The 11,159-nt window shown below is 41.4% G+C and overlaps 1 pseudogene; it reads left to right on the forward strand.

Annotated features, from left to right (window-relative positions):
• Window positions 1-2,629: 2,629 nt before the first annotated feature.
• On the forward strand, window positions 2,630-3,755 carry LOC100596335 (annotated as a pseudogene).
• The last annotated feature ends 7,404 nt before the right edge of the window (window positions 3,756-11,159 follow it).

Genomic DNA, 11,159 nt, shown 5'->3' on the forward strand with positions numbered 1-11,159 from the left:
CTGCCCCACTGCCTGGCCTCCTCTGCTAGTCTCCCCAGCTTCCGCCTACCCACTCCTGCGCGCCTGGGGCAAGAGTGAATGGGTGATCGAATGGTGGATGGATGGGCGGATGGATTGAGGGATGATCAAACGGTGGATGGGTGGGCAGACGGGTTTAGGGATGCTCAGACTCACCTTACCCTTCATGCCCTGTGGGCGTCACACATGGCGTTCGGTCATACCCAGCCCCGCCCCTTGCCAGGCTCCGCCCCCTTCCCAGATTCTCTCACAGCACCACAGGCCCCTCCGCATTCTGGGACAGAAAGGACGCGGCCTCACCTCACAGCCCTACCGGCCCTGACCCACCCACCTAGCGAAATTTTACAATCTTTATTCTGAAAAGTACTCCTACCTGTGCCCAATATTGCCACATAAAATGCATAAATATACGAATATACTTTTGCGGCCCAGGAGATCGAGACCAGCCTGAGGCAACATCGCGAGACCTCATCTCTAGAAAAAAATTTAAAAAAATATTAGCCGGTTGCGGTGGCGCAAGCCTGTGGTCCTAGCTACTCAGTAAGCCAAGGCAGGAGGATCTCTTGAGCCCAGGAGGTAGAGGCTGCAGTGAGCCAAGATCGCGCCACTGCACTCCAGGCGAGATTGCACCACCTCATTCCAGCCTGGGCGACACAGTGAGATTCCATCTCAAAATATATACGTACACATTTCTGTGTGCATCATATATATCCACACATGCAAACAAGTCACTACTCTCAGCAATTAAGGAAACAAGAACACACACAGGACCAATACGCATCTTGAACAAAACAGTATCAGTTGGAGAACTCATACTATCTTCAAGCTAGAGATACAATATTAATAAAAATGGACCTTGGACTTAGTCTTAAAGGGACTCTAAACACATTCCGATGAATAAGCACCACACAGCACACAGATAAGGTGCATTAGAAATCAATAAAAGGCTTAGCTTTTGTTAATTGGAAACACACATATAAATAACTCTTGGTAAAAAGAAATTAGAAAACACTTAACTATTATGAAAACAATAATACTCAACTCATTGTCTTAGATGGAACTTTAAGCCATCTTAAAGTTCTTTTCTCATCTTAATATAAGAAAAGAAGAAAAATGGAAATAAATTACCCATCAGAGGATCTGACTGGGAGCATTCAACTCAACTTACAGCAAGTCCCTATTGTGATTCCAAAAACCTCCATTATCAACCCCCAAATTCCCTTCGAAGATCCTACATCCACCCTCCAATCACAAAACTCAGTCTGTCATCAAAGCTCTTGCAAAATACCTCAGCGTCAAGTAGGTGCTGAACCACGGAGCCTCCTGTGAGGTGCAGCCAAAAAGCTGCAAAAGAGAAGCTTCAGGAAGCACCCTTGTCCCACCCCTTTCTAAATGGGTCCAATTCGGGCTTGCTCAACACCTGGACGGAGCTGCTGTACCACCCAAGTTCAAGAGCATAGTTACAGAGAAACAATACAGCCATGTGTGCACAGTTGCTACATTTTGTTTTGGCTTATTTTTATTTTTTTTCTTCCAACTTTTATTTTAGGTTCAGGGGTCCAAGTGCAGATTTGTTATATGGGTAAATTGAGAGTTGCTGGGGTTTGGAGTACAAAAGATTTCATCATCCAGGTAGTGATTATAGTACCCGACAGGGAGTTTTTCAATCCTCACCCTCCTCCCACCCTCCACCATCAAGTAGACCCCAATGTCTATTGCTCCGCTCTTTGGGTCCTGTTGGACTCGTGCATTACATTTTGTAGGTGATTGATCATTGCAGTATCATATATAACAAGAAAATTGCTCCTCTTATAATTTCCAATTATTTTGAATAATTTAATATTATCACTATTTTACTATTTATATTATTATTATTATTATTATTATTATTATTATTATTATTTTGAGATGGAGTCTCACTCTGTCGCCCAGGCTGGAGTGCATTGGCGCGATCTCGGCTCACTGCAAGCTCTGCCTCCCGGGTTCACGCCATTCTCCTGCCTCAGCCTCCCTAGTAGCTGGGACTACAGGTGCCCACCACCACGCCTGGCTAATTTTTTGTATTTTTAGTAGAGACGGGGTTTCATCGTGTTAGCCAGGATGGTCTCGATCTCCTGACCTCGTGATCTGCCCGCCTCAGCCTCCCAAAGTGCTGGGATTACAGGCGTGAGCCACCGCGCCCGGCCTATTATTATTATTTTTAGAGACGGAGTCTCACTCTGTCACCCAGGCTGGATGGCAGTGGTGCAATCACAGCTCACTGCAGCCTCGAGCTCCTGGGCTCAAGCGATTCTTTCACCTCAGCCTCCCAAGTAGCTGGGATTACAGACTATCTGCTATTATTTTAATTATAAGGTAGGCAATGAGAAAAAACAAACAAAAATCACATCATTTTTAAAAGTCAGGAAACTAGGAAAAGATTTATAAAAAGTACAGGAAAATAGCGAAATGTATGAAGGTAGGAATAAATTCACATTTGAAGTTCATCCTTTATTACATGATCAGTAACTTTTTAAAAAGTTGTTAATGGGGCGGAAGCCTGACACACTGCGCGGCCCCTCAGTCTCCCGCGGCCGCCTTCCCCAGGCATGGCTCAGGGTCTCACCTCACTATGACAGCGGCATGGCACAGCACACTCGACTTCATGCTCAGCGCCAAAGCTGATGGCGAGACCATTCCAAAAGGGCTCCAGTCCATTTTCCAGGAGCAGGGGATGGCAGAACCGGTGGACACCTGGCAGGACCACACCGCTATTTGGCAACCTGCACAAAAACGGCAGCTTTGCCAATTTAAGAATTTACTCACGTGGACTGGAGTTACTGGACCTTCAGAGTTATGATGGTGATGCACAAGGCAAAGAAGAGATAGACAGTCTTTTGAACAAAGGAGAAGAAAGAAAGAAAGAATTGAGTCAAGAAAGTAGTTGGCAGATGAGGCAATTACCACCTGTAGTTCCAGGAGGAGCCATCAACAGATATTGGCCCACCGCAGATGGACTCCTGGTTGAACACAACATAGATGAAGTGGTATATGATGAAGATTCACCTTATCAGAACATTAAAATTCTACACTCGAAGCAATTTGGAAATATTCCCATCCTTAGTGGGAATGTTAATTTGGCAGAGAGTGATTTGACATATACCTGGGCCATCATGGGCAGTGGCAAAGATTATATCGGCAAATATGTACTCATTCTGGGAGGCCGAGATGGGGGCATATTGTGTGAAATAGTCGAACTAAAACTAAAGATGGTCACTATGATAGAGATTGACAAAATGGTGATTGATGGACGTAGGAAATATATGTGGAAAACTTGTGGTGATGTCTTAGATAATCTTAAAGGAGACTGCTGTATGAGGTTCAGTACTGCATTCCAGTACTGAAAAGGTATGCCAAAGAACGGAGATAATTTGATTATGTGATTAATGATTTGATAGCTGTTCCAATCTCCATGTCTCCAGAAGATTCCACATGGGAGTTTCTCAGACTGATTCCTGACCTCTCAATGAAAGTATTGAAACAGGATGTGAAATATTTTACACAAGGGGAACTCTGTCAATCTGACGGAAGCCCTGTCTCTCTATGAAGAACAGCTAGGGTGCCTGTATTGTCCTTTGGAATTCTCAAAGGAAATAGTCTGTGTCTCTTCATACTTGGAATTGTGGGTATTTTACACCATTTGGAAGAAAGCTAAACCTCGAAGACAAATATCCTCTAATCCTGTGTGCTGCAAATAGCCTTCCTGACCTCCGTATGCTGTACATGACATCAAAATGAGTCACGCAACTAATTGTGACTTCCTTAAAGTTTTCCTTTTTCAATTATTATTTCTAATTTTAAAACAGCAAATGGAAAATGTATATTTTGATGAGTATAGGGTGTTTTATTTTGAAAGTCAGTTGAAGGATGGTTGGACAGCACAGCTAAGACTGCTAAATGCACTAACCCCCTGGAATGTGATTTGTGTTCCTTTTTATTTCTCTGTGGACTTTTTTTGTTTTCATTTTGGTACACCTTCAATTTGGATGTTTGAAGGAATGAACATTGTTGTTTTGTTTCAGAAGGAAGTTCTTGATGATGTTTCCTCCCCCCAAAATTGACTTATGTATTAAAATTTGGTGCTTATCATCACGATAAATAGCTAATGCTCATGAGGCTTAATACCTAGGTGATGGGTTGATAGGTGCAGCAAACCACCATGACACATGTTTACCTATGTAACAAACCTGCACATCCTTCATGTGTATCCTGGAACTTAAAATAAAACAAAAAAATTTTAAAGTATTTTTTTTAAACAAATAATAAGAGCCAGGCGTGGTGGCTCACCTCTGTAATCCCAGCACTTTGGGAGGCCGAGGTGGGTGGATCACCTGAGGTCAGGAGTTTGAGACCAGCCTGGCCAACATTGTGAAACACCATCTCTACTAAAAATACAAAAAAAAAAAAAAATTAGCCTGGTGTGGTGGTGGGCGCCTGTAATCCCAGCTACTCGGGGTGGGAAACTGAGGCAGGAGAATTGCTAGAACCCGGGAGGCAGAGGTTGCAGTGAGTCGAGATCACACCATTGCACTCCAGCCTGGGTGGCAGAGGGAGACTCCGTCTCAAAAAATAAAAAATAAAAATAAATAAATAAGTAAAATTTGGTGCTTATAAGAGAGAGTTAAAAAATGAACAGCAATTGCTTTAATTCAAATTACAAAACAGACCCCATCATATTAATGTTAATGTTAATTAACATTAATTAATGGAGTTAATGGAGTAAATACTCCAGTTAATGGTTGTCATTTTGTATAAAAATTGACAAATCCAGTCATATACTGTTTATGTCAAACCTAGCAAATCATAAGAATACAGAAAAGTTTGAAATAAAGGGATAGAAGAAAATTTGCCAGGCCCATGCTAATCAAAATAAAGCAAGGTCAGTGATATTACTAGTAAAATGAAAAGACTAAGACAAAAAGTATTCATTGGAATTGAGAGGGCCCTTCCACAATGATTCAATTCACAATGAATATAAAAATTCTAATCTTATATACACTTAAGAAAATGGTGTAAAATAAACACAAAGAAAATATATTAGAACAAATGGTAAAATAGCAAAAATATATTATCATTGTGGAAGATTATAACCATACTGCTCCACTAATTCCCACTGACCCTTCAAGCCGCTGCCTTGGTATCTCTGTCTGGGAAGCTCTCTTTGCTTCTTTTCCATCTGGGTGTCTGGCCTCTCTTCTGAATGAACTTATGGATTAACTATAATATAGCAAGGGCTGTTCATTTTATTTTAATCTTGAAATTAAGAAGAAACTATGGGTGTTGCCTGAACCTCTTACAACTGTCTTGTGTCTGTCTTCCCCACTAGAAATGAGGGAAGGGACAATATCGTCCTTCATCACTGTCAGATGCCTGGTGCCCGGTTTACTGCCTGGCACACAGGAGGTGTCCAGTAGCAATTGGTGATTAAAGAAATATATCAGGGACTCTGACCTTCTGGTGTTTTTGCAAAATGGCAAATTACTGTAATCTATGTAGCTCCATATTATTTCTTAGAGATAAAAGCAAATAAATGCTATAATTTACACTAAAATTACATTTAACTAACCATGGACAAAGTCAACACTCAAAAAATGTTAAGATCTTTGTTAAGAAGCTATTTTCCCTCATTCAAGCCTGGTGACTAATGACAGCGTCTCCAGCTAAATCTAAATCTTCACAGCTTGTATCAAACTCAGTTTAGGGATTGGAGCATGAAGTGAGAAACCCAAGCTGAACTCAGAAGTACACTGTGAGCTCTATGTAAGAATTAAAGAAAGAGGAAAGAAACATGAAAAGCGGCTCAGCAGTTAAAGACAGGTTTACTTTGGAAAATAAACCTGAGAGGGGCTTCTGGCTGAGTTAGGACAGAGGTACTCTCCCTTACAGACTGAGAGTTTTTTTACTTATTTTTTATTTTTTCATTTTGTTTTTTGTTCAGGAACTAAGACAACAAGGCCATACATAGGACAATTTTCTTTCAATGCTTATGATAAAAGTCTACATGCTTACAAAGAAAGGTTCATCATGGCCTTTACAAAAAACAAATAGAAAAGAATTGCTTTTTTTTTTTTTACTTTAAGTTCTGGGGTACATGTGCAGGACATGCAGGTTTGTTACATAGGTATACATGTGCCACGGTGGTTTACTGCACCTATCAACCCATCATCTAGGTTTTAAGCCCTGCAGGCATTAGGTATCTGTCGTAATGCTCTCCCTTCCCTTACCCCCCACCCCCGATAGGCCCCGGTGTGTGATGTTCCCCTCCCTGTGTCCATGTGTTCTTGTTGTTCAACTCCCACTTATTAGTAAGACTACGCAGTGTTTGGTTTTCTGTTCTTGTTGTAGTTTGCTGAGAATGATGGTTCCAGCTTCATCCATGTGACTGCAAAGGACATGAACTCATTCTTTTTTATGGCTGCATAGTATTCCATGGTGCATATGTGCCACATTTTCTTTATCCAGTCTATCATTGATGGGCATTTGGGTTGGTTCCAAGTCTTCGCTATTGTAAATAGTGCTGCAATAAACATACGCGTGCATGTGTCTTTATAGTAGAATGATTTATAATCCTTTGGATATATACCCCGTAATGGGATTGCTAGGTCAAGTGGTATTTCTGGTTCTAGACCTTGAGGAATCACCAAACTGTCTTCCACAATGGTTGAACTAATTTACACTCCCACCAACAGTGTAAAAGCATTCCTATTTCTCCACATCCTCGCCAGCATCTATTGTTTCCTGATTTTTTAATGATCGTCATTCTAACTGGCATAAGATGGTATCTCATTGTGGTTTTGATTTGCATTTCTCTAATGACCAGTGGTGATGAGCTTTTTTTCATGTTTGTTGGCCGCATAAATGTCTTCTTTTGAGAAGTGTCTGTTCATATCCTTTGCCCACTTTTTGATGGGGTTGTTTGTTTGTTTCTTGTAAATTTGTTTAAGTTCCTTATAGATTCTGGATATTAGACCTTTGTCAGATGGATAGATTGCAAAAAGTTTCTCCCATTCTGTAGGTTGCTTTTTCACTCTGATAATAGTTTCTTTTGCTGTGCAGAACCTCTTTAGTTTAATTAGATCCCATTTGTCAACTTTAGCATTTTTTTTGCAATTGCTTTTGGTGTTTTGGTCATGAAGTCTTTGCCCATGTCTATGTCCTGAATGGTATTGCCTAGGTCTTCTTCTAGGGTTTTTATGGTTTTAAGTCTTACATTTAAGTCTTTAATCCTCCTTGAGTTAATTTTTGCATAAGGTGTAAGGAAGGAGTCCAGTTTCTGTTTTCTGCGTATGGCTAGCCAGTTTTTCCAGCGCCATTTATTAAATCTTTTCCCCGTTGCTTGTTTTTGTCAGGTTTGTCAAAGATCAGATGGTTGTAGATGTGTGGTGTTATTTCTGAGGCCTCTGTTTTGTTCCATTTGTCTATATATCTGTTTTGATGCAAGTACCATGCTGTTTTGGTTACTGTAAACTTGTAGTATAGTTTGAAGTCAGGGAGTGTGATGCCTCCAGCTTTGCTCTTTTTGCTTAGGATAGTCTTGGCTCTACTGGCTCTTTTTTGGTTCCATATGAAATTTAAACTAGTTTTTTCCAGTTCTGTGAAGAATGTCAATAGTAATTTGATGGGAATAGCATTGGATCTATAAATTACTTTGGGCAGTATGACCATTTTCATGATATTGATTCTTCCTATCCATGAGCATGGAATTTTTTTCCATTTGTTTGTGTCCTCTCTTATTTCCTTGAGCAGTGGTTTGTAGTTCTCCTTGAAGAGGTCCTTCACGTCCCTTGTAAGTTGTATTCCTAGGTATTACATTCTCTTTGTGGCAATTGTGAATGGGGTTCACTCATGGTTTGGCTCTCTGCTTGTCTATTGTTGGTGTATAGGAATGCTTGTGATTTTTGCACACTGATTTTGTATCCTGAGACTTTGCTGAAGTTGCTTATCAGCTTAAGGAGTTTTTAAGCTGAGATGATGGGGTTTTCTAAATATACAATCATGTCATCTGCAAACAGAGACAATTTGACTTCTTTTCATCCTATTTGGATACCCTTTATTTCTTTCTCTTGCCTAATTGCTCTGGCCAGAGCTTCCAATACTATGTTGAATAGGAGCAGTGAGAGAGGGCGTCCTTGTCTTGTGCCAGTTTCCAAAGGGAATGCTTCCAGCTTTTGCCCATTCAGTATGATATTGGCTATGGGTTTGTCATAAATAGCTCCTATTATTTTGAGACATGTTCCATCAATACCTAGTTTATTGAGAGTTTCTGGCATGGAGGGGTGTTGAATTCTGTCAAAGACCTTTTCTGCATCTATTGAGATAATCATGTGGTTTTTGTCATTGGTTCAGTTTATGTGATGGATTACGTTTATTGATTTGCGTATGTTGAACCAGATTTGCATCCCAAGGATGAAGCTGACTTGATCATGGTTGATAAGCTTTTTGATGTGCTGCTGGATTTGGTTTGCCAGTATTTTATTGAGGATTTTTGCATTGATGTTCATCAGGGATACTGGCCTGAAATTTTCTCTTTTTGTTGTTGTCAGACGAAGAGTTTTAAGGATTCAGGGTGGGAGAGTTTATCAGAGGCTTGGATTGTCTGTGTCTCTTTGTTGTGCTTATCTGGGAGGGAGAGTTTTGTGTCTGTTCCCATACATCTTACTGCAGCCGCGGGCACACACCACCCCCGCCTGCCCGCCCGCCCCCGGTCTGCTTTTAGCTTCCTTATCTTAGTGCACCTGAAGGGAAAGGAATGTGCTTATTAAGGCCCACTGTTTTACTGGGGCCCATTGTATGAGGGTGAAGTTTGGCAGTTACTCAAGAGACTTCCCCCGCTCCTCCCTCTGTGCCCAAGCTGTCTTATCTGTGTTTTACTGTCTGCTCTTTCTGGCTGCTTGTTGTTAGAAGAGAAATTATTTCCTTGAAATGCACGAAGCTGGAAAGGCAGCTGGAACTTAAAGTGGCAGTGTTTGTCCAAGATGACGGTGCTCCTACTGTGTCACTCTAAAGAAAGTGTTACCACTCTGTGGCTGTGAAAGTTGATAAATAGTACTTGCAGTATCCAAGCTAAGGTGTATTTTAACTTTCCTTTGAATTATTTTCCTTTGAATTGTTCCAATATGAGGGATCTGTGCTACTATCACTGACCACTGCTTCTGATCATGAAGTTTCAGAAAATGAAGCAGCAGCCATTGTTGTGGCCCTCTCAGATGCATCATCAATAACTTTTTGATCCTCTTCGCTTCTGACTTCAAACCTACTTCTCTAATGTCTCCTGTCTCTTTACTGCTGTTTTTCTTTCACTCAGGTTTCTCATACTTTACATCATGATGAACTCCTGTCTCTGAGATGTGGATGGCTAATGCAGTTTGCCTCCAAGGTCATCTTCCCAGAGGGCCATGGATTAAGAAATATGTCACCATCAGCCAGGCACAGTGGCTCACATCTTTAATCCCAGCACTGTGGGAGGCTGAGATGGGTGGATCGCTTGAACCCAGGAGTTCGAGACCAGCCTGGGCAGCATAGTGAGTTCCTGTCTCTACAAAAAATACAAAAAATTAGTGGACATGGTGGTGCACACCTGTGGTCCCAGCTACTCAGGAGGCTGAGGCGGGAGAATGGCTTGAGCCTGAGAGACTGAGGTGGCAGTGAACCATGATCGTGCTACTGCACTCCAGCCCAAGCAACAGAGAAAGACCCTGTTGAAAGAAAGAAAGAAAAAAATGTCACCATCCTCCTTAGGAATCTTTCCTGGATCTCCAAGATGTTCAGGATCAGGGCTCCACTCTATAGTGTGTCTTTCCAAGTTCTCTATGACAGGCCCCCACTTGCCTGTACCAAACAAGTCCTGTTCCCAGCCTCTCTAAACGTCGAGCAATCAGGGAGTATTCGCTCTCTTGTTGATCCAGCATGGGCTTCCGAGTTCAGGGTCTTTACTGAGGCTTGCCTTTCCTTTACTTTTGCTAATTCCTGCTTACCCTGCAAGACTAAGCTTTGGCATCGCCATCTAGAAAACTCTATTTCCTTTCCAACTGGGTGATCTGCCCCTCTTCTGAATGCACTTGTGAGCATAATTATAACAGTGATGGGTATTCCTTTTATTTTCTTGGAATTATAACGGGTGGGAGAGTGTTGCCTGAACCTCTCGCATCTGTTTGTGTTTGTCTATTTTTGCCTATCAACATTCAGCTTCTCTTTCAAGACTCACCTCAGATGCCTGCCCCACTGGGAAGCCTTTCTCAGATCCCTTGCTCCTCCTTCCTCAGTTTTCCCACAGCATTTCTGTCATTCTGCTCAGTGTTGTTGTATATTTTACAGGTTTCTCTCTTCCCAGCACAGTGCTCCTACAACAGTTGCTGGTGATTACTGACTTACAGCTTTGGTCTCTTCTGACTGCCCAGATACACTAGATGTTAAGGGCTTTGTTGGCAGACTGGCACGTCCTTAGAGGCAAACACTAGATTGTCCATCCGGATTGGATGGAACAAGAACATGAACCATTCCAGGAGCAGTTACTCTGAATTTAACCTTTTTCTGCAGACTGTTTCTGTACTTGTAATTGATTGTTATAATGTCCAATGTATCAGTATTTTCTGTTATGGATCATGCTTTGCGTATCATGCCTAAAATTCTTTGCCTAACCTAAGGTCACAAAGATTTCCTCCTACGTTTTCTTCTAGAAGTTTTATAAGTTTATATTTTACCAATAGGTCTATGATCTGTTTGAATTGATTTTCATGTAAAGTGTTACATTAAGTTGAAGTTTGCCTTGTTTTTTGTTTTGTTTTTTTATATGGATAGTCCATTGTTCAAGCATCATTTATTTTTATTTTATGCTATTTTAAGTTCCAGGATACATGCGCAGGCTGTGCAGGCTTGTTACATAGGTAAATGTGTGCCATGGTAGTTTGATGCACCTATCAACCCATCACCTAGGTATTAAGCCCAGCATGCATTAGCTATTTTTCCTGATGCTCTCCCTCTCCCCGCATCCCCCAGCACAGGCCCCAGTGTATGCTGTTTCCCTCACCGTGTCCACGTATCCTCATTGTCCAGCTCCCACTTACAAGTGAGAACATCCAGCATCCTTTATTAAAAAGACGATA

Source organism: Nomascus leucogenys, chromosome X (genome assembly GCF_006542625.1).
Source record: "Nomascus leucogenys isolate Asia chromosome X, Asia_NLE_v1, whole genome shotgun sequence".
Taxonomy (NCBI): Eukaryota; Metazoa; Chordata; class Mammalia; order Primates; family Hylobatidae; genus Nomascus; species Nomascus leucogenys.